The 25,260-nt window shown below is 41.6% G+C and overlaps 1 long non-coding RNA gene across 1 annotated transcript in view; it reads left to right on the plus strand.

The window, feature by feature from the left end:
• LOC126284611 (uncharacterized) overlaps positions 1 to 24,179 on the plus strand; it is a 29,608-nt gene extending 5,429 nt beyond the window's left edge. The window contains exons 2-3 of the long non-coding RNA XR_007551511.1: positions 12,719 to 12,855; positions 23,513 to 24,179. This is a non-coding gene — a long non-coding RNA (uncharacterized LOC126284611). The remainder of the gene's footprint in view (positions 1 to 12,718; positions 12,856 to 23,512) is intronic.
• Positions 24,180 to 25,260: the final 1,081 nt, after the last annotated feature.

Below are 25,260 nucleotides of genomic sequence, written 5' to 3' on the forward strand. Positions count from 1 at the left end.
AAAGGCGTATTTAGTTGAAGCAGGATTTCCTCATTAAATTTTAATCGCCAAGTTTCTTCTGTGATTGCGAAGATATTTTCCTGGCGCCCACCTACATAGGGAGGAAGGATTATCATAATACAACAAGAGAAATCAGGGCCCACAACGAAAAATCTAAGTGTTCGTTTTTCCTGCACACTTTCCAGAGTGGAATGGTTGAGAAATAACTTGAAGGTGGTTCACTTAATTCTCTGCCAGGCAGTTACTAAGTGCCTACATAGGGAGGAAGGATTATCATAATACAACAAGAGAAATCAGGGCCCACAAGGAAAGATCTAAGTGTTCGTTTTTCCTGCACACTTTCCAGAGTGGAATGGTTGAGAAATAACTTGAAGGTGGTTCACTGAATTCTCTGCCAGGCACTTACTAGTGAATCATGTAGATGCAGATAGAGGCGACGCTGTGTTCTGATTAATATAGGTTTCTAATCCATCATCATTACTTCTGATTTTAGGCCTAGTTGATACTATTGTCAGTAGATGGTTCAGACATGTCCGAAAGAACAAACACCACGCAGTAACTGACTGATTCGCCTTGATGGCTAATGAATACACAATCTTCAGTGCGGATGCTCTTTTTAAGTTCGATCTCCAGCGGGAATCAAAAATTAGATAGCATGGAAGACGTAGACAGGAAGAGGATAGGTGGCGGTTGGTAGGAGTTTGGGTTTCCTGGCGAACGTACTGAGGTAGTCCCCGCATTTGCCATAAACACTGTGTCCAGGTGGCGTAGTGGCTCACGCAACTGCCGAGTAAGCAAAAGATCCCTAGTTTCAGGCCCAGCCATTTTCACTCATCGTCGCAGATTCCACAGAAAGTCACAATGCAGCTTATATCCTTACTTCGTGCTCTTTCCTCTTCGTTCTCCATCCCCCGCCCCCTTCAGTTTATACACGGAAGAGCCAACGAAACTAACAGGCCTGCCTAATATCGTGTAGGGCCCCGGCGAGCTCGCATATGTGCCGCAACACGACGTAGCATGGACTCGACTGATTTCTGGAGCAGTGCTGGATGGAACTGACAGCATGTCCAAAAATCCGTGAATACGAGAGGGTGGAGATCACTTCTGAAGAGCACGTTGCAAGGCATCCCAGATACGCTCAATAATGTTCATGTCTGGGGAGTCTTGTCGCCAGCGAAAGTATTTAAACTCTGAAGAGTGCTCCTGGAGCCACTCTGCGATACTGGACGGGTGTGGTGTAGCTTTGTCTTGCAGGAATTGGCCGAGTCCATCGGACAGACAGGATGCTTACGTACGTGCCACCTGTCAGAGTCGTATCTAGACGTATCAGGAGTCCCAAATCACTCCAACTGCACACGTCCCACACCATTACAGAGCCTCACCAGCTCGAACAGTCCCCTGCTGACATGTAGGGTCCACGGATTCATGAGGTCGCCTCGATGACCGTACACGTCCATCCTCTCGATACATTTTGAAACGGGACTTGTCCTATCAGGCAACATGTTTCCAGTTATCAGCAGGCCAATGTCTGTGATGGCGGGCCCAGGCGAGGCGTAAATCTTTGTGTCGTGCAGTCATCAAGGGTACACGAGTGGACCTTCGGCTCCGAAAGCCCATATCGATGATGTTTAGTTGAACGGTTCGCACGCTGACACTCGGTGATGGCCCAGTATTGAATTCTGCAGCAATTTGCGGAAGGGTTGCACTTCTGTCACGTTTAACGATTCTTTCAGTCGTCGTTGCTCCGTTCTTGCAGGATCTTTCTCCGGCCGCAGCGATTTCGGATATTTGATGTTTTAACGGGTTCTTGATATTCACGGTACACTGGTGAAATGGTCGTACGGCAAAATGCCCACTTCATCACTACCACGGAAATACGGTGTCCCATCGCTCATTCGTCGACTATAATACCGCACTGAAAATCACTTAAATCTTGATAAGCTGCCATTATAGCAGCAGTAGTTGATGTAACAACTGCGCTAGACCCTTGTTATACAAGGTGTTACAAAAAGGGTACGAGCAAACTTTCAGGAAACATTCCTCACACACAAATAAAGAAAAGATGTTATGTGGACATGTGTCCGGAAACGCTTAATATCCATGTTAGAGCTCATTTTAGTTTCTTCCACCTACGCTAGATGGAGCACGTTATCATGATTTCATACGGGATTCTCTACCTGTGCTGCTAGAACATCTGCCTTTACAAGTACGACACAACATGTGGTTCATGCACGATGGAGCTCCTGCACATTTCAGTCGAAGTGTTCGTACGCTTCCCAACAAAAGTTTCGGTGACCGATGGATTGGTAGAGGCGGACCAGTTCCATGGCCCCCACGCTCTCCTGACCTCAACCCTCTTGACTTTCATCTATGGGGGCATTTGAAAGCTCTTGTCTACGCAACCCCGGTACCAAATGTAGAGACTCCTCGTGCTCGTATTGTGGACGGCTGTGATACAATACACCATTCCCCAGGGCTGCATCAGCGCATCAGGCATTCTATGCGATGGAGGGTGGATGCATGTATCCTCGCTAATGGAGAACATTTTGAACATTTTCTGTAACAAAGTGTTTGAAGTCACCCTGGTACGTTCTGTTGCTGTGTGTTTCCATTCCATGATTAATGTGATTTGAAGAGAAGTAATAAAATGAGCTCTAACATGGAAAGTAAGCGTTTCCGGACACATGTCCGCATAACATATTTTCTTTCTTTGTGTGTGAGCAATGTTTCCCGAAACTTTGGCCGTACCTTTTTGTAACACCCTGTATACGCGTTGCCGACCGCAGCGGCGTATTCTGCCAGTTAACATATTTATGTATTTGAATATGCATGCCTAAACCAATTTTATTTGCATAACATCATGATACTGCCACCTATCTACAAAGGTTCTTAAGATTTAAATACGAAGATCAAGAATGCCCCAAAACAGTCTAAACATTCATGGTGGTGGCTGTTTGTTCTATATCGTGTCTCCCTACCATTTTCGCCCAACGACGCTCTGAGTGTGTTTTTTAGGGAATTAACTAGTTTGAACCTGGGACCTGTTGCTGGTAAGGAGACACCAGACCACACATGACATGTAGAATTCAGAAGAGTTCAGTGAGACTAGCGATGATATAACCAAATACTTAATGATCTCAGCGTCAACTCCACTGCACTCCCTGTAAAAGAATCTTAATACTAACTAAATTTAGTGGAAAGGGTTCAAGGATTTCCTATTTTTAGTTAGCTGGTAAAATAACGTCGAAAAAGTAGTTAAGTTTACCATTGGAAATTTTATTCTACTCGCAAAACATTGTTTATAAATTGCACTATTGATAAAAGGAGATGTTTTAATACAGGATGGTAAAAACCAACTGCGTTCAACAAAAATGTGAACGAATATTCCCTGAATGTGTTTCCAAGTTCTACAATCGATCGAAGGATGACCTATGCCATATCACATTTATAATCTAGGTTTAATTTAAGTTTCACAAAGGAGAAAACTATCAAAATGGTCTACAGTGACCCTCAATTATCTTTAATTACTTATCTAACTTGTCGTAAATTACAGTGGCTGATGTGGCTTCTCAATAACTATATAACAGAAAAATCATCGCGTTTCAGATTTTTACTTCAAGTGGCAAATGTGAACACCATGAGCTTTAATTTACGATCGGCACTACTATTACGCAAAAAAGGGGGTGTAACAGATAAGACTTCTGCAGTTCTGAGTGAAGCATTATGCGCTCAAAAATGCAGCATCGCGTGCGTTCATTACCTTGTCGGTGTTTAGGCAGCGTCAGGGCAGCGGCGGGCAGCACAGCTCCGCTCACCTCGCCATCTCGGAAGCAACTCTCTCCTAACTTCTCCTTACTACAATTTACCGAAGTTGATTTAAAAAAAAACTATCTGGCTGTGTTTTCGTCTGACCACTCAGGGTCTCAATGTTAACCTTAAGCTCCGCCTACAAAAATTCTGTCTATCCAATGAGAATCGTTATACTTTTCGTGGTGGGGCAATGTTTTTAAAGTTTGCAACGTAACAGAGACGCTAAAAAGTCTCACGCTAAAACCTGCAGCTGGTGTGGTCCTTTTAGCGTTATCGTAAGATCTATACTGTTCTTCTGGAGGGCTCTATCTTTTAACATGGGCTGGGGGTGGTCCTAATGTAACGGACACGCGAAAAAGTCTCACACTAAAACTTGCGGGTGGTAGTGGCCCTTTTTGTGTTATCGTAAGATCTATACTGTTTTTCTGGAGTGCTCTAGCTTTTAACATGGGCTGGGGAGTGGTCCTTAACGTAAGAGAGACGTGAAAAAGTCTCAAGCTAAAACGTGTGGGTGGTAATCTTAGAAGTAGGCTGGCGACGTGGGTGTCCAGTCCTTCCCTTATCGTAGGGCCTTCTAGCTTAACACGGTTCTGCTGTTGGCTTCTGTTCTCGTTTCTCCCCTCGGAACTGCGTCGGTCTCACGGTAGGAAGGTACGACATGCATTTAGGCATTCTTGTGTTAGTCTGTGGTATTCCATTTGCTCACTCGTTACTCGTATTACTTTGGTTAATTTAATGTCACGATTTATTCGGAGCTATGTGACATACTACTGGATTTGCTTATCATGTCAGGGTTTTCATGGAAGGTGTTGGATTTGCCTGACACTTTACAACAGCATTTTACAAGCATAATATTATGGAAAAGTAGTTTTCAAAACATATAGACAATAAACATCTCTCGAATGGGTTTGACTAAAACACATCAAATAACTCAGGTTTACCTAAAAGGGAGTTCATTAAAAGGAAAGAAAAACGGTTAAAGCTGGGTCATATGAAAGCAAGGCGCATCGAGCAATGTGGTACGGACGAACGGTCCCGAAATTTTTAAGCAACCAGTGGGAACACGCCCCAAAGCACAGACCTACGATGATAGTCTGACGAACAGAGAAGTAATTTTTAAGTAAAACAAATAAAAACTTAAGTCATCAGATTACACGGTGACAGCATAGACAAAACAGCTGTGATAAGGCGTTACGCCTGGCTGTAAAGTAGTTCGGTGGATGAGCGAAGTCCAGTTTCACATCAGACCACGAGGCGGAAACCGAGAAAAGTAGGCGGGGTGGAAACCATAGGTGGAAGGAAGACACGAACAGTTGGCTGATGAACATCACCTGCCTTAAACATAGAATTGGTCTGGAACTGTAACAAACCAAAATGCATGCAACAGGATTTGTTCACGCAAGACATACGAGCTTGCGGTCTCCAAATATCTAAAGTGACCGATTTGGCGATTCAGTACACAACGTACCAGGCAAAAATATTTTGGACGTCACTAATAATGACACGTTAAACATAAAAAAAATTTACAAAACGCTGATAATTTGAAACACGCAGTCAAATCACAACTCTATGACAGTTACCAAACTGAAGCTATTATGTTCTCATTCGAGCGACACGCTCCTCAAATCGCCTGGCCAGACGCAGAAACAGGGAACAGCGACAACAACATCAGGAGGCTGAACCGAGTCCCATATACAGGGTGAAAAGTATTTAAACCGACAAACTCTGGGAGGTTGTAGGAGACATCAGAACAAATATTTTTCCGTAATGTCATTTTTTCCTGCGAGAAGAATTTAAACCGGTAGAGGAAGATTTTTTTGGTGGCAACTTAATTAAACCAACAAGTACTTTTCCATTTCTTTATGACCAAGAGACAACACATTAACGCAACCCAATTTCAATTACAGTAGATTTTCAAAAATGCTTCAATTGACACGGAAACAAAGGTTACACCAAATGGTTCAAATGGCTCTGAGCACTATGGCATTGAACATCAGTCCCATAGAACATAGAACTACTTAAACCTAACTAAACTAAGGACATCACTCACGTCCATGCCCGAGGCAGGATTCGAACCTCCAACCGTAGCGGTCGCGCGGTTCCACACTGAAGCGCCACCCCGGCTGGCCAAAGGCTACACCGTCAAATCATGTTCTGTCTGACACGGGCAAAATCCCCAGGAGTATCCTGAATTGTTCCTGCTGCTGCTACTATCCAGGCAACCAGATCCTCCTCTGATGCAACAGTAGTTGTGTAAACTAGGTTGCGCAGCTCTCCCCACACAAAAAAGTCCAGAGGGGACATATCTGGGGATATAGCAGGCCATGGTAAAGGACCACACCTGCCAATCCACGCTTCTGGGAACCGTCGGTCCAGGAATCGACGCACACGACGACTGAAATGTGCCGGCGCCCCGTCATGTTATAACGACATGCGTTGTCTTGCTCTGGCGAGAAAATTGTAATATTGCCTGCCATTTAATGACCTAGGTAGCAGATACGACCCAATTAAACAGTCCCCAACAGCACCGACCCACACATTAACGAAGAGCCGCACATGATGAGCGCTAGTAACTGTGGCATGTGGGTTATCCTCACTCCAAATATGCTAATTGTGCATGTTGAAGACTCCATCACTTCCGAAAGTTGCTTCATAGGTAAACAACACAGAGGATGGAAATGTAGGATGCATTTCACACTGTTCCAGGTACTACTGCGAGAACTGTGCTCTGGGTGGGTAATCAAATGGTTCCAGGTAGTGGACACGCTGAAAGTGAAATGGACGTAACAATTGCTCTCGAAGAACTGTTCTTATATTCGTCTGATTCGTTCTCATGTTAAGTACAATTGCACGAGTGAAGATTGAAGGATCCTGTGGTGTCACCGCCAGACACCACACCTGCTACGTGGTAGCCTTTAAATCGGCCGCGATCCGGTAGTATACGTAGGACCCTCGTGTCGCCACTGTCAGTGATTACAGACCGAGCGCCGCCACACGGCAGGTCTAGAGATTCTTCCTAGCACTCGCCCCAGTTGTACAGCCGACTTTGCTAGCGTTGGTTCACTGACTTCTACGCTCTCATTTGCCGAGACGATAGTTTGCATAGCCTTCAGCTACGTTATTTGCTACGACCTAGCAAGGCGCCACATTCAGTTACTATTGATATCGTGAATCATGTACCATAAAGAGCGACGTTCTCCATTAATGGATTAAAGTTAAGTATTCCACCAGCTACGTCCGTTTTTCTCAATTCTAATTCCCTTGTCATGTTCCAGACCTCACGCCAGCCTGCGTGAGCTAAAACGAGTGCATTTCGGCCTCCTTTAGCAATACGGTGTTGGCTCTCCTGCCAACCACAACAGATCCCGCTCCACATTCTGCAAGACACTTCCTCAAATTGCAGCGTACTTCCCGTGCGACGGTGTCCCTGTCCAGGTAATCTGCTAAATCACCCGGTCTCAAGCAGACATCGCTACACAGCAGCAAATGTCGTATCACGCGGGATACGACGATTAGGATATTGTTGTTGATAAACCCGCTGTGTAGCTCGTCCGTTGTGGTGCGCTACGTAGTACGCACCAACCATATCAGTGTACTCACTCCAGGTGTACCGCTCCATTAGTAACAGAGACAATGCACTACTACACAGGTGGACAGCAGTTGCCTGCAAATGAAGAGAGCAATACGCCCTCTAACAACTGAAGATCGTAATTAAGCCTCTAACAACTGAAGAGCGTAATACGGCCTCCACTGGTTTAAATAATCCTCATAGGAAAAAATGACATTAGGGAAAAATATTTGTTTTGATATTCCCTATAACCTCATAGAGTATGTCGGTTTAAATACTTTTCACCCTGTAAACATAGCAAGGGAAACACACCAGTGACAGTTTTCACGCTCACAGTGTGGGGAGCGAGATCAGTCTCTACGAATGCCGCAAGATCTCGGCACCGAACAAACGAACTAGAAGTAGGTCACAGAGCATCCACAGCCGCTCTGCGTTGGCAAACAGTGAGGAAACTTGCAGCCGCCAGAAGATGTGTGGATGACGACAACCCACCGCTCGCCTCCAAAACTGCTCGGCGAAAGCATAATGTGTCCACTCCCGTTTCCGGTACACATCCCTCGTGTGCGTAAGATGCTAAGCCAGACGAACTTGGAAGTACGACAGTAGAACAAACAGCCAGTCCGTCACCCCCCGGACCTGAGCTGTCTGTGCTGCTTCGCTCACTCGCCTACCCGAAAATCGGCCTCTGTGTCACTCTCGGCAAACGTGTCACACAATCACCACGCCAAGATCAGATGACAAAAGGAACGACAGAGAGTTCTAATTGCTGTTAATGGAATGTATACCCGATATAACACTGTTAAATACTTCTATCAGGAAATGCTATCACTCTTCATTTAATTTGTCCACGTATATCTTTTGGCGAAAGTTTTCGTTGTTATGTGATGTGAAACGAAATTGATGCATTCACTTTTCTCACTTAGAGCCACTGCTGCTCCGAAGCAAGTTCTGTAGAGTCCGCGCTCCACTGTTCTTGAAGACCGTTGATCTGCAGCGAGATGGAGATGGCGATCTCGTTGACTAACAAACTAACTGACGAAACTGAAATATACAAGCTTTTGGCTTCTCTGGAATATCGGACAGTACCGAACCACACGAAAAGAGTATAAACTGTTTCCATAAGAATGGCGACTGGTTTGTATTGGGTTATTTATGTAGACATAGATTTCACATCACTTTAACACAGAGAATTACAGGATCTACAAGGGAAAGCGAGCCATAAAAGTAAGAGACAAACTACCACTTTTCGGAACTGGATTCGCCGTACACACGTCCGTGTTCGACTCTCAATGAAAGAGTCTCCCTGCTTTCAGTAAAATCAGGTAATAAAGCCCATACTTTTATCCATGTGCACGCCCCCACAAATCACCACAGTAAAATTAACCCTGAAACAGTGGACAGCTTTTGGGAAACACTAGAAGAAACAACAAATAAAATACCAAGGCACCCTGTGAAAATCGTATTAGGTGAGTTTACCGTGGAGTTAGGCAAGGGAAAAAAATCAAACACTGGCCCCTTTACCAAACACAAATGTATCAACAAGAACGGTGAAAAAGTAATTGACTTCTGCAGAAACTTCGGACTTAAAATGATAACAAAAAGCTGCACATAAATTAACCACATGGAGATCACCCATCTCAGACAGGGTGAATAGCAAATTGAACATGTCGCAATCTACAAGGAAAATATAAAATAAATTCTAAACGCCAGAACCCGCAAAGGTGTCTTTGAATCAGATCATCATCTTCTCCAAATAAAAACAAAATTCCAACCCAACAGAATGCTAAAAAGGCCACCCAAAAAGTATCAATACAGATCCGGAATATCTTAAACTCAACAAAGGAAGAATCGTCATGCAAATCAATCAGGAAAAAATCAACAGACTGTAAGAAACTAACAGAGAAAATTCAGGAAGCCATCAAATTAGTACGATCCCCTCCCACCAGGAAACATCGCTGGTGGAACGCAACTTGCGATCAGGCAGTCGACAACCGAATAACTGCGTGGAGAAAATTTAGCAGTCACAAAAATTACACAAGTCTGCCATTTTAAATATCTCAGAGGAAGTATACAGTCCTCAGGATTAAACCGAATCTCCGGTGTACAAAGAATCATCGAACTCCAGAAGGCCTACAAGCTAACATGAACGCATTACAACAAGAAATGTATTTCGACAGACGCAAAATTAAGGCACCATAGAACTGTGATTCTACCAGAAGCAATCTACGAGGCTGAAATAATGGTGTTTAATGGTCATTCAAAAATTAGAGAAATAAAAAAGCAGAAAAGAAAAATTCTCAGGAAGATTTAAGGGGGAAACAACAAAAACGGCATATGGATGAAGAGACCACAAAACGAGCTATATATAAAGACCAACACAGCAACAGACGAAATCATAAGACGCCGAGCCAAATTTTGTACACATATCTACAGGATGGAAGACTCCAGAACAGCAAGGAAACTTTTCACTATTATAACGAAGAATAAATGCGGCACAGAATGGCTGACAGAAGCCCAGAGGGATCTGCAGCAGACCAACATAAAAAATCTCGAAGACCACGCTAAGTGCCGGAATAAAACCACAAGTGTGAAGTTTGAGGAAAGAACATCGCGCCAGCCTAGGAAAAAATGGAGAGAAGAACGGAAGAAGGAACATTCTGAGAGGATGAATAGTTTTTGGGAAGCAAAGATGAAAAACGTCCGTAGATGAAATTATGAATTCAAGTTCAATCGCTCACCTAAAGAAGAACAATCGTTATAATAATAATCATATATATATATATATATATATATATATATATATATATATATATATATATATCGACGGTATTATGTATATGCAGTGCACTCCTCCAACCAAAGTATTAAAATGGTGGAGAGGATGTTCCTTAATCATTGGATTGACAACTCAGTTTTTCAAACAGGAGAGGCTAAGACATGATTTTATAATAGAGGCGTGGCAGCATGATAGTGTTCCTAAGGTCATCAGTGAGTGTGTGCTTATCAGTGCAAAGTTTGAAAAGCCTTAAGGAACACTGTGTCGTTATTTTTTTCAAGTGTTAAACTTAACTTCTTCCATGTTTGTCTACAAATGTAAGGGAATTGTAAGTAGGTTTAACTACATTATATACATCTGGAGGATAACAGCGACGGTATCTTGAGACAAATAATGGTGTTATTATTTGCAAGGAAAGGTGAGTCGCACTAGGAACTTTCTGGAAAACGGTTCTGCACTAGTGTTGCTGTAATGTGCTAATACAGGGTAGGTTATTTCAAAAATAATATACTTATTTCGAATGCGTATATTTATTAAACTTAAAGACATACGAATATGAAACACTACACACATATTTTTGAACCTCCCAAGTTCAGATTACAGACGTTCAATATGTTCTCCATCAGCGACACTACACAATATCACATCGATATTCAAATACCTCCCATACTCGGGCAAGCATGTCCTTTGTCACTGATGTTATGGCAGTATGGATCCGGTTCTTCAACTGTTCCAGGTTCTGTGGGAGTGGTGGTACATAAACGTTGTCTTTAACGAAACCCCGCAGGAAGAAGTCAGAGGCTATCAAATCCGGTGACCGTGGAGCCCAGCTGAGACAAGCTAAGTCGCCCGTTCCTTGACGAGCAGTCACGGTTCGGAAGAGTTTCATTCAAATATTCACGCACTTGGCAACTCCAGTGAGGGAGTGCCTCGTCTTATTGAAAAATAAAATTGTCTTCGTGCAGCCTCGGAAACAACCAGTTTTGCAACCCGAATGGCTCGACGAGTTGGATTTGAAGGAGTACGATGGAAAGCATTTTGAATAGGTGCAACATTTGCTTCAGGAACACGAGAGCGGCCAGGACTCTTTCCTTTACATACACGTCATGTATCTAGAAACTGTCGATACCATCTGCGAATGATGCACCTATTCGAAGGATCAATTTCGTTCCTCAACCTGAAACTTCTTTGCACTGTAATCACGGAATGGCACTTCGCAAACTCTAGGATACAAAATAATTTCTGCTGCGGAAAGCCCTTTTAAACATATGACAGTTACCAAGCAAAACAGAAGACAACTGACATCTAGCGGCTTTTAATATAGACTAGACTGTGTATTCGTTTCCCCAATAGCCGAGCCGAGGCGTAGCGATCGATAGTTTGGACAAAATAATACTTTGTAATGATATATTCTTTTTGAAACACCCTGTAATTTATATGTCTGTTTATACAACAAATGTTTTCTTTGTATTTAGCTGATTATCTCCATAAAATTCCAACATAATCATTTGAAAAACAAATTACTGAATATTCGCAAACAATAAGCTACAGTTACGTTAACTATATATCATTGTTCGTCATGCAAAAATTTATTCCGTTTTTATATTTTAATCATTTTGACACATTAGTCTATTTTTGTAATATATTCTTGCATAAGTGAGCTCTAAGGAAAAAAGAGTGTATATGGTAAAATGGACAATGAGCTATTGCTACCTTAGCCCTCTATATCATTGTTAGTCATGTAACAAATAATTGTATTGTAGTAGTTATATGGTTTTGACTCACTTGAGCTCTTTGGTAAAATATTCTTTCGTGAATGACCTACGAAAAATCTATGTGTGTTATAGAGATGGAGAATGAATTGTTCATTCTTTACGATTATAGTTTCCTCTTCATCAGGCAGTATATTTTCTAATAAAGCTGGTCAAGATAAGTCAACATAAATTAGTAATATTATTACAAATATTAACTATAACATTCTATAGTAAACCTTTAATCAATCTACAATACAGCTCTTAATAAAACCAGAAACCAAATAACAGGAATTACATAAGACAGTTGTCAATTAGCCTGCAAGTGTTTACTCTTGGAAACTTCTTGCATTCCAGTGAAAAGATTTTAGGTTAGACCTGTGAAGTAGATTTACATTTTTACTTTCCTTCTTAAGGTTTGAGATGTGTTACTAGTATTTGGTGTCATGCAGGAGGCTAATATATGTTGTTATGTTAATGAAGTTAAATATACATCACAGTGGTACCAATTCGCCTGTAAATTTCAGTATGTAGCTAGATACAAAAACAAATCTAATGTATTGATAGCATGGAGGGTGACTCGTTTTCAGGCATTACAAATAACTTGTGAAAGACTGAATTTAGTAACTAAACTAACCGAAATGAGTAATTATTGCAGTGATTGTTACTGTGACTCTTGATTTCATTTATCATAGATCCTTCCAGATTGAATACTTCTGAGTCGATTTTATTAACTTATTTAGGATATAGTAAATGGATTCTCATGTTGTTATAAAAACACTAATACGATATGATAAAATGTTTTGATTATAGGTTCAAGCTGTTCTGAGATTCTAATGTGGACTGAGCTTGAAGTCGTATCGTATAAAACATGTTTGGGTTACTATTACCCAGGTGTTATTCTTAAAAGTACATTGTGCGCCAACAGGGCGGACTCTGATGTCTGCCGGGTGAGTAGAATGTGTGTTTCGTTCTGGTAACTTACTACTTATCAACACATTATATTATGAGTTTCTCAACAAGACATTAACTGTGAGACTGAAAAGCTGTTAACAATCAAACATGCAATTACTTGACATTACATACAGTTATTTCAAAGAATATTCAGTAACTGCTATTGGTAGCTGAATCAAACTGTTCAGTTCCGCTTACTGTTACTCCTACGGAAGTGTCACATAATGCAGCCCATAGGTGGAGTTAGTTTCCTCAGATTTAGTTGCCATTGATCTGTAACTTTCAGGAGAAATCAATGGGAAAGAACTGAAGGGAGGCTAAACCGTTCAATACGGTTCCTCTATACATCTATTAAGTAATACAGTGGGAAGCAATTTATATGGTTATGGAATAGCCTGACATCGTGATACTAACAAAAATTAATCGCAGTCTGCTTATTCTGTTACATTTGCAACGAATAACAGGAGTTAGTGTTGCAGGTACGGGAACACAAAGAGATTGTTTTATAATCGTTTTATTTCCATAAAATATATCTCTTATGAATTATATATACTCAAATATTGACTGCAGCGGTCATTTACAAAGCTTACTGTCAAATCAATTAAAATTTCTCCATCACATACTGTGATAAAAGAAGTAAATAGTAATATGCTCACTGTGGTTACAATTATTTCGTGACCACGTTCCTGGACGTTAGTCATCCTAGACTTTTCACACATGTGATGTAGTGTATTTCGCACCTACTCTCCATTGCAATGGTGACTTGCCATTGTGAGGTTCATGACGCTGTGCGCCTGTGGCAGCACAATTTCTTGGCAGCAAATGTGAATGGAGTGGCATGGCCTCTGTATCTACCAGTGATGATTTTCACTGATTGAGGTCGTTTTGCACAAATAAAATTGTAGCACCTACATCCATGAGACATCCACGAGCCTCACAAAAGTAATCACAGGAGCGTTTCATACCATGGGACGTCTCTCCACTTGCATTCTGCAGAATGTTCTCTCAGCGGGTATACTTAGTTGACTGATCAGTTTGGGTTGTTTGTCTTGCCAGTCAAATCAGTTTGTAGAAACATTTGTTGCTCTGGCGTAAGTCTCTCTTTTCCCGCATCTTCACTCGCCAAGAATATGCTCTCTGAAAAGTATTCCAGTGCAATCCTGTATACAAGCTAGTTTGCCATCTTTTAAACTTGGCATTCTGCTTGGGCGCAGTGTTTTTCTTGTCCTTATGCCCAATTATTTTCCATTATCGCCGACGTATAGGGCAAAGCAAGCCCTGAGTCGGGTCCCTCGAACCTGTATCTAGAAACGTCACCTAGAAGTTACACGCAGCTTCGTAGCCCTGCACTGTGCCATTCTAAACACCCGCATGTCTCGGAGCAAGAAGGTTCCCCTCCCATAAATCCACTACAACTAATGTCTGTCCCATGTTTCGCGGAAATGTATCCACTAACTGGAGTATTTTGCAGATATCATTTTACCTTATACTACTGTGTCAAAAGCTACGTTTGAAAGGCGCCAATCGAGTCACCTCTCGTATACTTTTGGCGGTTTTTCTGTATCAAGTTCAGCACAGCATCTTTTCTCTGCCTGCATCTATTCACGTTTTTCATACTCATATGTTTGATGCCAATGAGGAAGATCACGCAGGAGAAACTGGATATGTGTATGTTTATTCCCATCTTAATTACAACTGACGGTAAATAAGTATCTATAACCACTTGCCACAAGCATGGGTACTGGCTCATTTTGAATGACTGTGGTTGTAAATACAAGTGTACGAAACTAGGCAAATTCGTGCGGTTGTTCTAGGTTTAGCTTTGCAACAGGAGCCTGGGAAGACAGTTGGATGTTATATTCGAAGCTCTGGAGCGACAGACTGACACTGCGTGGCCACACTCGGCTGTGTGTCCCCAGACACGCGGCCGTGCAGTTGGTCATTTCGAAAGCAAGCGATCGGACGCTGACTTCAAAGCTTCAGCTGTTGAAAGGAGTGGAAAATTTTAGGCCGAAAGGACCAGGTGTTCCTCTCCGGTCTTCTGAATGGTGAAAACGCCTCCTCTTACTACCACAAGCATCTCAGTGATTGGTCACTGCGCCCCCATCTAGTTAGTTAGTTACGTGTTCTATTGATCAGTCTCACGGAAACCGTCATGTTTTGGAGTGTGTCAAGTATGTAAGAAATGCACACGTGAATCAAGGTTTCTTTCTAAAAATAAAATAAAAAAAATACCTAAAAATTTTTGTTACCTACCTCGTTCCTTTAAATGGCACAAAACGCATATTTTATACCTATAGATTTTTTTAATCTTATTCAAGAATTCAGCTATGGTGTAGAAGGAGTGGTCAAGGACATTTGATTTGAATTTATTTTTGAAACTGTTATTGCTGTCTGTCAGATATTTTATTTCATCTTGTAATTCATCGAAAAGTCTTACAGCAACACATTTTTCCCCTTTCTGCGCCAAAGATAGGTTATCTAGAGGATAGTGTAAGTCTTCCTTTCTTCTGGTATTATGATCATGAATGTCACTGTTGTTTTTAAACTGTTCCATGTTGTTACGAACAAATTTCATTACTCAGTAAATGTACTGTGAGGCTGTCATAGCAATTCCTAACCTTTTAAACAGATGCCTAGAAGATGTGCAGCTATAAGCCCTACATATTATTCTAACCACTTTCTTCCGAGCAATGAATAATTTTTGCCCAAGTGTTGTGTCACCCCAAAATATTATTCCAAATGACATCAAAGAGTAAATGTATGCAAAGTAAAGCTTGCTAATTTCTATGTCCTCAAAATTAACAATTATTCTGATCGCAAAAGTTGCTGAACCTAGTCACCTTGGGAGATCCAAAACACGAATTTTGTCGTTAAGATTCTCACAGGATTCGCATTCCGGAGGACGAACGTTAAATCCTGCGTTCGGTCATCCTCATTTGGGTTTTTCCCTAAATCGCTCCAGGAAAATGCCGGGATGGTTCCTTTGAAAGGACACAGCCGATTTCCTTCCTTAAACCGATGAGACCGAGGACCTCGCTGCTTGGTCTCCTCCCTCAACCAACCCTACCTAACCCAATTAAGATGCTCATCTATATGTGCATCCAAAAAGTTAGTATGCTCTACCCTGGCTACGGATTTTTCTTGATGTGTTATGTTTATTGAAGGAACTGTACTGTTTGCAGAAGAAAATTCGATGTACTGTGTTTTTTCAAAGTTCAGAACAAGCCCATTTGCAGAAAACCAATCAACAATTTTTCCAAAGACATTATTTGTATCATTTTCTATTGAAGTTTCTTTTACTGGATTAATAATGATGCTTGTATCATCAACAAACAGTGTTACTTTAGCTTCTTTTTTCAGATAAGAAGGGAGGTCGTTCACATGTATCAAGAACAGAATGGGACCCATGATCGAACCCAGTGGAACACCTAATATAATTGCACCCCTGTTAGATGAAGTTGGAAATTTCCTTAAATCACTTAAATAGTGTAAAGAGACTTTTTGCTTCCTGTTCTCTAGATTTGATTTGAACCACTCATATGCTGTTCTATTTATGACATATAACTGTAATTTCTGTAAGATAACGTCATGGTTTACACGATCAAATGCATTGGATAAGTCACAGAAAATTCCTGTTGTTGACATATAATTGTTTAAAGACTCTATTATGCGTGCAGTAAAGCTGTATAGTGCTGTTTCAGTCGAACAGCATTTTTGAAATCCAAACTGTGATTTACTAAGCATCCCATTACTGTTGAAACGGCTAACCACCCTTCACTACATTACTTTCTCAGCGATTTTTTAAATGCAGTAAGCAAGGGTACTGGTCGGTAATTATTGACATCTGTGGTGTCCCCTTTTTTGTAGAGAGACTTGACAGTGGCATATTTCAACCTATCTGGGAAAATATCTTGAGTTAGTGATGCATTACAGATGTGACTCAGAACATCATCTGTAACTGCTCCACATTGTTTTAATATCTTGTCAGAGATGTCACCTACTCCAACAGAACATTTATTTTTCAAAGACTTAATGGGATTAGCCGACCAGTCTAAGGCGCTCCAGTCATGGACTGTGCAGCTGGTCTCGGCAGAGGTTCGAGTCCTCGGGCATGGGTGTGTGTGTTTGTCCTTATGATAATTTAGGTTAAGTAGTGTGTAAGCTTAGGGACTTATGACCTTAGCAGTTAAGTCTCATAAGATTTCACAAACATCAAAGATTTAATGACTTTCCTTATTTCACAAAAGGTTGTTAGATGAAAATTAATCTGACAACGATTTCCCAAAACTGACTCTTCCATTTACTGGTTGCATGTTTCTTTTAAACTATTCTCACCAATATTTTAACCTACAGTTAAGAAAAGATTGTTAAATACATTAGCTACTTGTGTACTGTTGATTAAGATGGTAGCGTTCTCTTTAATAGTAATACTGCCTACCCCAGTGGCTACTTCTCCTGTCTCTCTTCTAACAACATTGCGTACTGATTTCATTTTATTGACCGAGTTGTCAATTTTATCTCTAATACACATATTTTTTGGTTTTATAACAACTTTTCTTAGCATGTTACAATAAATTTATATTGTAAAATTACTTCTGGGTCTTTATTAATTCTTTCTGTCTCGCACAATTTTCCTTTTCTTTCTGAAGACACTTTAATACCTGTAGTAATCCTAGGTTTCTTTGAAAACTGTTTGAGGTTACATTTAGTAATTTTTTAAGCAAAAATGTTCAAAAAGGGGTATAAATTTGTCAAGAAATATGTTGCATTTTTCGTTAGCATTTGGCCCAATTCATACATCTCCCCAACTAATATTCTGAAACTTTCTCTGAAGTGCGCTATACCGGGTTGCCGATATCTTTATCCAGAGGTGAGCCAGTTCAGATTTACAGATAACTTACATGGCTGCAGAAGGAGTGAGACGCAGCCAGCAGTTGCCGCTCTGTGATCAAGTGGGTTCTGATTTTTTAGTGGGAATTAGTTCGATTTTGAGAGGTATCTTTATAACTACGATTAAATTCAGTCGTTAGGGACAGTGTGGAATTCTAGCGAGTACTAGAATCATTTTACAGAAATTCATATGGAACCAAAGTCATCTGTCATGATTCACTTTATTTATCACGTGCCCAGTCAGTTATCATGATTCTTTCCACTGTGAGTCACGGGTAATCTTTGATTATTCGTTTATTAAAGGAAAGTGGCATATTTTTCTTCAGACTCTTTGTGTGTGAGTAATTGCAAGTCCGTTATGTTACTATCGTTAGTTCGCATGGAACCAGAGGTTCAGTGTCTCTGATGTGTGCTCCATGTAGCTGCTCTTCCAGAAGTATTTATTTATTTAATTTTATTTATTTGTTGAGCCGATCCGATTAGGACCATAGGCCCCTTTCTGACGACAGATCATTGTTTCACACATACAGTACTTTTTTTACTTCATATTTACCTAAGAAATAACAGTTTTGATATGACAACTAGTATTAAAATGATTTAATTGTCTGAAGAGGTAGTGCGACTACATTATCCTGGCTATGAACTAATAACGTCAATACTATCACTCCTTGTACTACTGCAGCTGCTACTGCTAATACCGATAATGGTAATAATAATTGTGATACAGTAACAATAATTATAGTGGCAGATACTCGTATAAGAGGAATTTATAGGTATACGAAATAGATGTTTTCTGATATAGCGAGTTCCGGGAACAGGAGATATAAGATGAATACATCTGCCAAGAATATTGGGGAATGAGGAAGATCAGGTTGGGAAGAGGGATGTACAAGGGGAACTAGAAGCACAGGGAAAATGGTAATCCCAGTTGTTGCTTAAGTAGGTATTTCGTTACCTGTCAATCAAGCTGGAGATTCTATTTAGTTCTCTAATTTTATGTAGGAGGTTATTCTAAAGTCGGGTTTCTGCTACTGAAAAGGACTTCAGGATGATGGCTGAACTGTGGAGTGGAACGGAAACGAGTGTGGAATGAGTGTTTCTGCCGTGTTGTTCAGGTAAGAGCGTTAAAGTCGAGGAGAGATATGAGACAGTGATCACGCAAAAGGGTAGACAGAGAGTATGAAAATCTCTGCCCTTGTCTGAACGCAGCGTGGGTAGATGTGTGAAACACAATCAAAGTGTCGAATATCACCGATATAAGGAATACAGACACCCATAACCAGTTCTAGAAGCAGTGAGCTTACTTTAAAAAGGTCTTGCAGGATAATATCGCTCTAATCAACAGTTGGAAGTATAAGTGCTTGTAGAAGTTTCATTTTCAAATGAAGAGGGAAGAAATTTTTATTTGTGTCCAAGGTTCTCGGGTGTCCAGCCGGATCCGATTGTCAAAGTTCCACGATATTTCGGCGAATAACCGTGCCGCCATCATCAGATGGTGCTGATGGAATGATCTGTCTGCGCTGTGTCCGTGGTATTTATGTCCGCGGGGTCCCGAGTCGTACCCCGGTGCGTGTACGGCCGGCGGGGCGCCGCATGGGGGTGGGGGTGTAGGGGGGGGGGGGGGGGTAGCTGCAACCACGCCCGGTGGTAGGCGCAGTCCATCTCCGTCCGCCGTGACGGAGGGATCTCGCGTCCTCTCGCGCCGTAGCTCCTTGATGGTGTTTAATAATGGTTTCCAGGCCTTGCTAAGTTGAAACCCGGTGTCCCTGTTGATGAGGTTATCTGTTACTCGAATTTCTATGGCCTCCTTGTAGACACTGTCCCTGTAGGCACTTGTGGCCGTCAGGATTTTTGTCTCTTTGAATTTCGCCGTGTGTCCGGTTTCAATGCAGTGTTCTGCAAGGGCCGAATGGCTGGGTTGGCGTAAGCGGGTGTGACGTTCGTATTCCTTGCATCGGTCCTCGACCGTGCGAACTGTTTGGTCGATGTAGGATTTGCCACAGCCGCACGCGATTTTGTATACGCCCGCTTTCTTAAGGCCTACGTCATCTTTTGCCGTTCCTAGTAGGTCACGAATCTTTGCTGGTGGTCGGAAGACTGTGTCAATATTGTGTCGCCTTAACAGTTTCCCTATTCTTCGAATTGTTCTTTATCTTGGTTCTTGCTGCACTTGTGTTGTCGGAAGGCCTTTTGGATTTTGCGGTTGCCATACCCATTCTTGCGTAACACGGTCTCCAGGTGTTTGAGTTCCGTTGGCAAGTTCTGTTCATCAGTGATCGAGTGTGGTCTATGTACCAACGTGCTGAGCAGTCCATTAAGCTGCGCCGGATGGTGGCAGCTGGAGGCATGTACGTACAGGTCAATGTGTGTAGGCTTTCGGTACACACTGTGACCCAGTGAGCCATGAGACCTACGTTCCACTAGGACATCAAGAAACTGTAGTTTTCTATCTTTCTCTGTCTCCATGGTGAACTGAATGTTACAAATGGCTCTGAGCACTATGAGACTCAACATCGTAGGTCATAAGTCCCCTAGAACTTAGAACTTCTTAAACCTAACTAACCTAAGGACATCACACACACCCATGCCCGAGGCAGGATTCGAACCTGCGACCGTAGCAGCCCCGCGGTTCCGGACTGCAGCGTCAGAACCGCACGTTCACCGAGGCCGGCGAACTGAATGTTACAGTGGACCGAATTTAGATGTTGTACAAAAATCTGTAGCTGTTCCTGTCCATGTGGCCAGATGACGAACGTGTCATCCACGTAGCGAAAGAAGCAAACAGGTTTCAGTTTGGCGGCTTCCAGTGCTTCCTCTTCGAAACTCTCCATGAACAGGTTGGCCACCACTGGGGAGAGCGGACTCCCCATAGCTACTCCGTCAGTCTGCTCGTAGTATTGACCACTGAAGACAAAGTATATCGCTGTTAACACGTGCCTGATCAGTTGTGTCAGTTCAGGCCCGAATTTCTCACTGATTAAGTGGAGAGAATCTTCCAGCGGTACACATGTGAATAATGAGACGACATCGAATCTGACCATGATGTCGGATTCTTGTAGTGTCATCTCCTTCAGGCGGCCAATGTAGTCTGTCGAGTTCCGGATATGGTGTACACATTTCCCCACATAAGGTCTTAGCATGCCCGCTAAGTGCTACACCAAAAGATACGTCGGTGCCCCTATGTTGCTGCTATGGGTCGCATCCCTTCTTTGTGCGTTTTTGGGATACCATACATCCTCGGAGCTACCGCCGAATGTTGTCGAAGTCTTTCGATGTCCTTGCCCTCGAGCGCGCCATTTTTCAGCAAAGTGGCGGTGCTTTGTTGTATTTTCCTGGTCGGGTCTGTGTTGATTTCCCGATATACTGGATCGTCTAGTAATTGCAGCATCTTCTGTTCGCAGTCGCGTCTCTGAAGGATGACTGTGGCATTTCCTTTGTCTCTGGGGACTCGTAGTGCTGCTCTTTCTGCTCCCAAGATGTTGCTTCTGGCCGGTTTTGCCCTTGAAACAATCCGGCAAGTTCCCCTTCTGATTTCTTCTGCTTTGTTATATGGTAAGCCACGGACTGCCTATGCTACTGTAGAGATTATTTCACTGAACGGCAGATATGCAGGTGTCGGTGCGAAATTAAATCCTTTTTGAAGTACAGTTGTAGCTGCGTCGTCGAGGCGTAATTAAAATAAAACAGCCACTGACAGCACAGTGCTTTTTTTAATCTAAAACAATACAGGCCAATTAGTACGTATAGTCCACCATACTCAAAAGTATCCAAATATTCTACAATTTTGAACATCAAAAATTTACGTAAGTTTTCTGTCCTGAATTGACAACATATTAAAAAAAAGTGTATGAACAATCTGATTTTTCATTATCAAAATTACATGAGCACACATACGCACACAAATTTAGAAATCTTTGGCAGATACGGTAACCTCATAGCCCTTATGCTTTCCTCCATCAATGAAAAATTGTAAGTGTGTGTTGTATCGTTTCACACAGGACAGGTCAAGTACTTCTGAATGGATGATTTTTTGTTAAGACTGTAATTTATTAGATTAATGGTCAACCTCCTAAAAAAACCGACGGATCTTTCACATAAAATGAATTAAAATTCATACAGTCTACGTTTGAATTTTTTTCGCACAGTGAATCAGTTAGAAAGCTCATTCAAAGTTTTTACACCTTCACACACGCGATTCACATTTAATTTTCTCTTGCATTACAAATTTCATTTTCATGATACAGTTAGTCATCTGGTGGTAATAAGTTCAAGCTAAAGTATTCACATTACCTGGATATATAAAACTTTTATCATCACTTGCCAGCTAACCTAACTTGTGAAGTTTACCACGACTTTTGGAGTGACTAACACGCGTGCCCATACAGCTTGCCGGAAAGTGATTTAAAGGAATGCGAAAGACTTTGTATAGAAAATTTTTCATGTACTTAAATTATGTATCACAACCTGTTAAAATAGTTTTTACATTGCAGTAGTCTACTGGTAAATAAACTTGTGTACATCCAGCAATAACTGTGCAACTGTGCTCACCTTCCCATACGGTATGAGACACTTATCATCTTCAGCCAAAAACATTTTTCCTTCGCATTCATGAATAATAGTGTGATTGGAAAAACTGGAAAAACTGTGCAGAATCAACGAAAAGTAAGAGACATAATACTAGTGACATCCTGTTAAGGTGGAGATGGATCAGATTAACATACATGCGTGAAATGCTTTTTTCTGTTACAAACTTAAATAGGACAGGATAACGTGGCAACCTGAGTGAACAAACTCTGCAAATCTACCTGGATCTGTCTGCATAGCGACAGTTTGCGCCAGATACAAACTTTACTATGTCTTCAGCACGCCAAAAATAATAAACAACACAAAGAATTTGTTTTGATTCTGAGCTATGTTTTTGAGCAATATGAGATATGAAACAAAGCCACAAGTCACATACTCTTCCACTGCACATTTGCTGTTCTTTCCACTTTCCCCTCTGTCGATTCAAAGGCATGTCAAATGTTTCTCAAATCTATTTCCTACTTTTATGCAAACAGGCCCAGAAAAAATTTTACCGACAATTTCTTTATATTCAAGTTTTGTTCAGAAAGAATGATTTCAATGGCGCCTCATTTGATTTACAATCTTCTTATGTCGTCAATGTAGTACTTGATTCGCAGGAAACCATTTTGATGTTCAAACAGCACAGAAAAGTAATTTTGTTATGTGCAAAATAGATAGATCTTGGAGAGATGAAGGATATTTGAAACATTATTGATATAGCTAACAGCAAATGCTCCATAAATGTTTCGAATGCGAATGTTCAAATGTGTGTGAAATCTTATGGGACTTATCTGCTAAGGTCATCAGTCCCTAAGCTTACACACTACCTAACCTAAATTATCCTAAGGGCAAACATACACACCCATGCCTGAGGGAGGACTCGAACCTCCGCTGGGACTAGCCGCACAGTCCATGACTGCAGCGCCCAAGACCGCTCGGCTAATCCCGCGCCGCCAAATATTTCGATATTTCCTCAGATCACTTATGAAAGTTTTCTTAATTACCCTGATTTCTTCCATTCAATTAATTTTTTTTCTAAACTAGACCTGATGCTGGACAATTTGAGACTCCATTTGTCCATTTTCCACTCTTCGTATGGCTACAAAACTTCAGACAAACATTCATTGTGTAATATGTAGGCAGGCTTGTTTTCACTCTGCTCAAACATTTGACCAAAACCTGTTTGCATTGCAGGGAGACAGCGGCGGGGCTCTTGTTCTCAAGACGGCAACAGGCTACAAGCAGATCGGTGTGTCGAGTTTTGGGTCACCTGGGGGATGCCACACACCGACGCCATCTGCTTTCGCCAGGGTGACCTCCTTTCTCGACTGGATCACCAAAACTGCCGAAATCAGTGTTTAGCGAGAAGCTAGCATTGCCTGCTAGATGGTTAGTTTGTGGAGCCATCTGGTAGTCTCTTCTAACATGAACTGAGTGAAGTTGTCACTCTGGAAGTAACATTTGTACAAGGAAGCGGTAATCTGACGAAATAATGTGTGTGCTTTGGGGAGAAAATTTTTATTGTGAAGTTACATGTTTTTCTCCCTCTTTTTATGATGTTCAGTGGATCAGAACAGTTAACATCTAGCTTAGCTCCTTAGGTGCTTTAGATACTGTGTTTTCCCAAATATGCTGATGGAATTACTTAAGTGTGACATGTATGGATCTTCGCTGAAATAACAGTAATTATCAATCTAGGCAGAACATTTAGTAATTGAACAAAATAACACGATCTAGGACTTCTACATCGACGTTTTAGCATATGTCTCCACAGTTACATTTGAAAGAAGTCTTTGAGAAGGACCAGATTGTGGTGAAGACTACATCTTGATCAAAATAATAAAGTGATTCACAGCTGAAAAAACATGTGGCTAGTATTGTTGGTTCGCAGTTGTTTGGATGAGGCTGCAGAAGTAATGGCTCGGCGACTGTGTTCTCAGTTCGTTAAGTTACAGTATTAGCTTTTCTCAGAAGGTGGTAATAGTCACATCGCCCTACCGCACACTTTCACAGCTCTAGTCGAATCGGAGTAACAAGACCCATGTGAGATGCTCTGGTCGCACACCTACCTCAACCAATCACGTGACGCTAATTTGTAAATGCTACAGCTACACTATTGTCGCAGTTGTAGCAACAACTATTGTTTGAGCCTGCCGCTGTTAGCACTATGCAAGCTGACAACAGCGCAGGCAGGGATCTTCTTACGCCGACTTGACTGTAGTTGAGGACATTCTATTGTGAAAAGTAAACATCTGCACGGAGAAGCACAATCAAAGCAAACCACACTGTTACGCTACCGGCTGCAAGCGTCATCTATAACTGACTGTGCCGGTTGGCACAGGAGGTAGCAAAGCGATATGACAGTGGAAGGCATGACCAGGCTCATTTTCTGGTGCATTGTTGTTATGACAACTATGCTGTGAACAACAGACCACCAGTCATTTTGTTATTCTGATCCAGTAACTCTGATCTGTAACTCGACTGAGTGTTTAATGGAACTACGTAATCTGGAAGTGTGTGACGAACGCCTTGGAATTCGTTGTTACTTTACAGCTCATCACAGTTCTTTCCTGTACTGTTGTTTCATCACCTTCAGCCCATATTGACGAGAGAGGGAGTGAGGACGAGGACAGACGGTTGGAAAGGGCACGAGGTTCGCGAATTTCAAGCTAATTGGTTTCAGATGCCTTCAAAAAACCGAAGCAGTGTCATTTCAAAAAGGAAAGATATATCTGGTGTTTTGCTACTATAATTTATTAAATCGCAGTAGCAGTTTTCGTCTTCTTGTGCCATCTTCAGGTTACAATTTAATCTACATCCACAGGTTAAGGTATTACTGACACATATATCACAAATATTTCTGTAAGTCACGCATCATTTTACCTGTGGCAGTTGTTTTTAAATTATTTGTATGCAGGATTAATATAGGAAAGGAACAAAAA

Source organism: Schistocerca gregaria, chromosome 8 (assembly GCF_023897955.1).
Source record: "Schistocerca gregaria isolate iqSchGreg1 chromosome 8, iqSchGreg1.2, whole genome shotgun sequence".
Lineage (NCBI taxonomy): Eukaryota > Metazoa > Arthropoda > Insecta > Orthoptera > Acrididae > Schistocerca > Schistocerca gregaria.